Source organism: Felis catus, chromosome B1, assembly GCF_018350175.1.
Source record: "Felis catus isolate Fca126 chromosome B1, F.catus_Fca126_mat1.0, whole genome shotgun sequence".
NCBI classification, from domain to species: Eukaryota; Metazoa; Chordata; class Mammalia; order Carnivora; family Felidae; genus Felis; species Felis catus.
In genome coordinates this window covers 6,938,834-6,945,607 of record NC_058371.1, presented here as the reverse complement: position 1 = coordinate 6,945,607, position 6,774 = coordinate 6,938,834, and positions in this window count along the sequence as shown.

The following is a 6,774-nucleotide window of genomic DNA, read 5'->3' as shown; positions in this document are numbered from 1 at the left end:
TTCCTTCTCTTGTTTAAAAAAAAATTTTTTTGGGGCGCCTGGGTGGCGCAGTCGGTTAAGCATCCGACTTCAGCCAGGTCACGATCTCGCGGTCCGTGAGTTCGAGCCCCGCGTCAGGCTCTGGGCTGATGGCTCAGAGCCTGGAGCCTGGAGCCTGCTTCAGGTTCTGTGTCTCCCTGTCTGTCCCTCCCCTGCTCTCACTCTGTCTCTCTCAAAAATAAACATTAAAAATAAATTAAAAATAAAATAAAAATAAAAATATTTTTTGACGAGCGCCTGTGTGGCTCAGTTAGTTAAGCATCTGACTCTTAATTTTGGCTCAGGTCATGATATCATGGTTCATGATTCCAGCCCTGCATCGGGCTCAGTCCTGAAATGCAGAGACTGCTTGGGATTCTCTCTCCCTCTCTCTACCCATTACCCCTCTCAAAAAATAAATAAATAAACATTTTAAAAAGAGAGAGAAGGGGCACCTGGGTGGCTCAGTTGGTTAAGCGTCCGACTCTCAATTTTGGCTCAGGTCATGATCTCATGGTTCCATGAGTTCAAATCCCACATCGGGCTCTGCACTGACAGCTTGGAGCCTGGAGCCTGCTTCAGATTGTGGGTCTCCCTCTCTCTCTGCCCCTCCCTTGCTCATGATCACTCTCTCTCTCTCTCTTTTTCAAAATTAAACATTAAAAAATTTTTTTAAAAAAGAGAAAAATATTTTTGAGTACCTGTTTTGTTCCTGGGCACTGAGAAATGTAACAAATTGGAAACATGAATATGTGAGGAGAAACACAGCCAAATAAATTTAAAAAATAAAATGCCACACATTTTATCATGTGAATATATCCAAGGCAATATGTGGAGCAGATAAATATAAGAGATTTAAGAAAGGATTCCTGGGGAAATTCGAGCAGGGTTTTGGAGGATGAGTAGGAGTTTGTTAAGCAAAAGAGAGAGGCAGAGATTCCCAGGCAAGGGGTACAGTTTGCAGAGAGGCATGAAGATGTGAAAGAATGGTTTGCTAAGCAAATGGTGAGAAGTTCAGCATCACTATGAAAGAGACGGATTGATTACAAGTCTCAAATGAGGAGCGTGCAGGAAAATGGTGAGAAGTTGTCAAAGAAAATAAATATGATGCTCCAGATCTCAGCTGCTAAACAAGAGGGGGTTATCAGGTACCTCCAGAGGAGTGACGCCATCATAGTTTCAATTTTAGAATGTTCCTTCTAATGAAAGACTTGGGGGTGGATTAGAAATGCATGAGACCAGAGGCAGGAATACCAGGTAAGGATTGATGGCAACTGTGGACGTCCAGAACAGCCATTCAGTGACCAAGGTGGAGATAATGGCTAGGAAGGGGAAAGAAATGGGTCCCCGATGACGTGGGGTTCTCAGGTTTGGTGACGGAGAAGAAGGAAGGGCATGGGACAGAAAAGAATGGTTAACTGAGGCAGCTCGCACAGGACAAGAGAGAGCAGGAGGGACATGGACAGGACCAGGTTGGCTCTGGACATGTTGTACTGGATCAGGCATTCAGGACACCCCGCAGGGGCGTGAAGGGACCAATGCAGATTCCGGGAGAGGCAGGGAGACAAGAAATCCGAGTGGAAGGCTTGCAATCCTTCGTGAGGGGGCAGCTTTCCGGGCAGCAGAAGGACCTGGCTGAGTGATGCTAACAGTTCAGGGAGGCACAGAATGGGGGAACCACCGCAGCACTTGGCGGGGGCTCTGGGAGGGGACGTGAGACAGCATGGGTCTAGAAGATGAGCACAGGAAAGGGGGTGGGTCATCCTGCAAAGGAAGGTGGGCCCGGACAACAAGCAGGGACCCCAGAACAAAGGCAAGGATGCCTCTGCCTCCACGTTGTCTCCATTCCGTCCGGTTGAGGGACAGGGGCTGGAGATGGGACTCCACTAGGAACGCAGCCTCGGGTATTTAATGCCAGCGTCTCCTAAGCAGTGAGAGCAAACATTGACTCAAGGAGCCTTTCATTTTTGCCTTTGGCGTAAGAGTCAGAATAGTGACTAAGTATGAAATCGAGAAGGGGGGAAGGTGTATGTGTGAGGAGTTTGTAAAGGAAACAGAATGTTGGGGTGGCTGAGAGGGAGATAGGAAGCGTTGGCGCCCTCCCTGCAAATACACGTCTAGCGTGTCACCTTTCTCCTTAAATCTCTCTGCTGGGGCCGCTGTTTCCATTCACTCATTCACTCATTCATTCATTCACTCATCCATTCACTCATTCACTCACTCAACCATTCACTTATCCATTCACTCATCCATCCATCCATCCATTCATTTACTCATTCATGCACTCATCCATCCATTAGTTCATTCACTCATCCATTTGTTCACTCATCCATTCATTAATTCGTTCACTCATCCATTAATTCATTCACTCACTCACTCACTCACTCGTCCATTCAACACATATCTAGTAAGCATCCACAGCAGCCCAGGCATTGTTTTGGGTACCAGAAGTCCAGCGATGAACAAAATCTCTGCCCACACTCTACCAAGAGGGACAGACAATAAGCATGACAGGTGAGTAAAATGTATGATGTATTAAAGTGATAAATGACGTGGAATAAGAAAAATACAGGAAGGGATGACACCTTGTCAGGCAGGGGCTTGGGGCTGGGTGCGGGAGGTAGGAGAGCCTCCCTGGGTACAGACAGAGAGTGGCGGGGGGTGGGGGGGCAGGCCCTCTGCATTTGGCGGGTGGAAGGCATCCCAGGGGGAAGAGAGGACAGTGCCAGTGCCCCAGGGAGGCAAGGTGCTGTATGTGTTTGTGGAGCAGCAGGACGAGGCCAGTGTGACTGCAGCAAAGGGAACTAGGGAGCTACAGTCATCTGTGAGGCCAGAGTGGTAGCAGCGTTAGGTAACGAACCCAGGGGTCCCAGCAAGATTTGGGCTTTCTCTTTGAGGAAGATAGGAGGCCATCTGCAGTTTGCTTCTTCGTGTTTCTGTACTTATAAGAGCATTTTATTAACACCACTGGGAATAAAAGGTCAGTGTCAGACTGAGCTTTCCTGGGAAAATGAACTTACAACTCTCTTCAATCTCATGAGATGAAAATGTGCAAAGAGTATTTTCTGTCCCCTTCGGTTGAGTGAAAGTCACCCTGCATGAAGACCTATTGTGTCCTGGAAGTCTACTGCCTGTGCCCACTGCTGGTGGCTCAGAAGTACATTTGTTATGACCTTTCCAAACTTTCATTTGTCACGTGGGCATTGGTGGATGGCAGGAGTCTCCACGCCTGGTCCTTTACCCTTGGTCCTCACTGGGATTCTGCTCCGGGGGCTTCTAATCATTCCCCGAATAATGGGAACTTAAAAAAAAAAATCTCTACTCGCTAGATTCATAGTGAGGCAATAGCAGAATTTGCCATGAAATATGTCTAAGTGGTGATTATTTTTGGGCTCAAGGTGATTATTAGTAAACTGTTTATAACCCATGTTACAAAATTTTGAATCCATCATCTTCTACACATTTCTTTACCTTTTATGAGTCAAGAGTCCTCTCTGCTCATCACAAGGAAAAACCCATTTTATTCCTTTTCTATCTCCTTTTTTTGGGTGGGCGGGGGGAGTTGTCTATATGAGATGATGGATGTTAACTAAACTTGTGGTAATTATTTTATGGTATATGCAAGTCAGATCATTATGCTGTACACCTTAAATTTACACAGTGCTCTGTATCACTTATGTCTCAAAACTAGAAAGAGGGAGAAAAAAAGATCATCATTTCTGATGTCAATGATATCTCAATAAAACAAGAAAACAAAGAAAGGAGATGCTCTGTCCTCAAAAAAAATCCTTTGGAGCACTTGAGAGGCTTAGTCAGTTGAGTGTCCAACTTCAGCTCAGGTCATGATCTCGGTTCATGAGTTCAAGCCCCCCGTGGGGCTCTGTGCTGACAGCTCAGAGCCCAGAGCCTGCTTTGGATTCCGTGTCTCCTTCTGTCTCTGCCCCTCCCCTGCTCGCACTCTGTCTCTCTCTTTCAAAAATAAATAAACATTAAAAAATTTTTTAAAAAATCCTTTGCGAGATTGTTGTGTCTGGGTTCCAGCTGGGTTACGATAAAGATTCCACAGCTCATGTAGACCATCGAATTCCCAGCGGTGCATAGAGTGGCACATAGATCTCCTCCCAGAATGCTGCTTTTCCAGACTTCTTTCTGGATAAATGTATTCCATACTTAATTCACACACAGACACACTCACACGAGGCTGATACTCAGGGACAGGGCATGTATGGTGAAAACTAGTACTTACATACCAACCCGGAAGCATTGCCATTGACTCAGTGACTCAGTTATTCTGCTTCTCAGAAACAACTGACTCTTCAATGGGTGCAAAGTTACAGTTATGCAAAATGAGTAAGTCCTAAAGATCTGCTGTACAACATTGTGCCTGTGGTTAAAATACTGTATTGTGCACTTAAACATTTCTTAATAGGAGTAAGTCTCATGGTGAGTGTTCTTATCTCAGTTGAGAAAAGGTAATTGTTCTCAAGAAATAACAAAAATGTTTTGAGAAATTTTTTAAATAAATCTAAATTTCAAACTAGAGCACTTATCAAACTACGGTATATCTACTTAAGGGATGTTATATATCCCTTAGGTATAATAAACATAAAAGCAAATAAAAAACATAAAATGCATAAGATAAAGATTTCAAGGCAATTTTCTATCTTGGAAAATACAAGATACAAATTTTCATATATCTGATGTAAAATTAATTAGCCAAAGTATGTCTGAAAGAAAAAAAAAGATTTTAGGTTCCAATGTGAAGATTATTGGAGATTTTTAACTACTTTATCTTTGAAAATACCCCGTCAAGGGGCGCCTGGGTGGCTCAGTCGGTTAAGCGTCCAACTTCAACTCAGGTCACGATCTCGCGGTCCGTGAGTTCGAGCCCCGCGTCGGGCTCTGGGCTGATGGCTCAGAGCCTGAAGCCTGCTTCTGATTCTGTGTCTCCCTCTCTCTCTGCCCCTCCCCCGTTCATGCTCTGTCTCTCTCTGTCCCAAAAATAAATAAACGTTAAAAAAAATTTTTTTAATAAAAAAAAATTAAAAAAATAAAATGAAATACCCCGTCAAGTTACTGCATAACTCTTAAATATGCATTCAAAAAGACAAATAAATGTGCCTAAGGATAAATATGTATGTATATAAACAAAGGCATACTTTGACTGTAGGCAAAGACGTTGCATCAAGAAAGTCCTAAATCTAACATAAGAAAGAACTTCTGGGTATTAAGACTATAAAACATTCAAGCATGTTACCCAAAGAGATCTTGGGATTCAGAAGAATAAGGTCACAACTGATATTTTTCTACCAAGTGCGGTAATTTTTACAGCCCCCCCCCTTGGAGACAACGGAATGAGCCCCGTGGCCCCTCAAGGCAAGTTCCAGTCAGCAGCTCTGTCAGTTACGCTTGCTTTGTTCTTTTCACAGAAGTCTGCTTAACGCAGGACCCTGAGGATGGGAGGCTTTATGGACACCAGCTGTACCCCTGGTGGGAAGAGACCCATTAGCCAGAAATTGCTTTAGGTCCTTACAGGGCCAGTCATACCACGCCTGGCTGCCTCCATGTCTGCCCTCCATGCCCACCTTCCACACACAGTGTCCTGCCTCCCACTGCACCTCGGGACCTTCCAAGAGCTTTGATCCCTGTGACTCATCCATCCCCCCGGGGTGACCCTTCGTGGAGGAATCTATTTTCTCCTCCATACCCCTGGTCTGCTGGGGCGGGGGCCAGGTGGACAGGCTCAGTCAATCAAATCCCCATTTCGCTTCCTTGACTTTAATAACAGCCACACCTAGTTTTTTCTACCTGTCCATGCGGGTGGTGGTCACTACACCTTGCAGGCTTGGACTGACTCAGTTTATCTCTTGGGTTACAGGAAAGTACCTTACTGGACCCAGGGAGTCCCCTTGTTGTAAAAACAAAAATTAAAATTAGTATGTCCAAATGAAGGGAAACTGAGATCATTAACACCGTGTCTGCCTCTTTCTTGATAGACCAAAACAATTCCCGGAGGTCAGATGACTAACGTTAGCATTACCTATGAGGACAGCAGGGATAGGGCTGTATCCTGGCTGTGGGGAAATGACATCAAGCCCAGGTGGGAGGCAGAGGGGTCTGAAAAAATGTCTCTGTTAGGTCTAAATGCATCCCTCGTGCTCTACCGACTGAGCCAGCCAGGCAGTGGACGCTGCAGTTAGGCATGAGGCTTTCAGGAGAGCAGGGAAGTGTCAGTCTGTTTTGCCCCTTCTGTCTGCTTCCTATGGACCCCCTCTGTGATTTGCCTCCACTCTGCTCTTCTTTTCTCTGGGGGCTCTGAGAACATTCTTCAAGAAGCCACTGCTGCCTCCTACCTATCTATCCAAGGCACCTGTAACGGGCACGTTACGATTCCTATTTCATTTAAGACAAAATAAGCATAGAAAGTTAAGTGATCCAACCCAAATGGCGATCAGACAACACATCCAGGTTGCTAACCGAGTTCGCTTCAAGCCAGAAAAGTCCAAGTGTGGGCTTTTTTTTGTCTTACACGACACTGACATTTCTAAGAGAACACACCTTTGTTTCTCAGAATGTCTTCTTGGCCACAACCTCAGAAAGATGGACACCGGCCAGGACAGGGGCTCAAGCTCTGGGGAAAGGCACTTTCCTTGCAAAGGCATGTGACTCTGTGAGTCCCAGATGCCAACAGACGTGGGTGTGCGAGCAGAGGAAATCACACTCACCAGGAATGCTGATACTTGGGTTCTAGTCCCG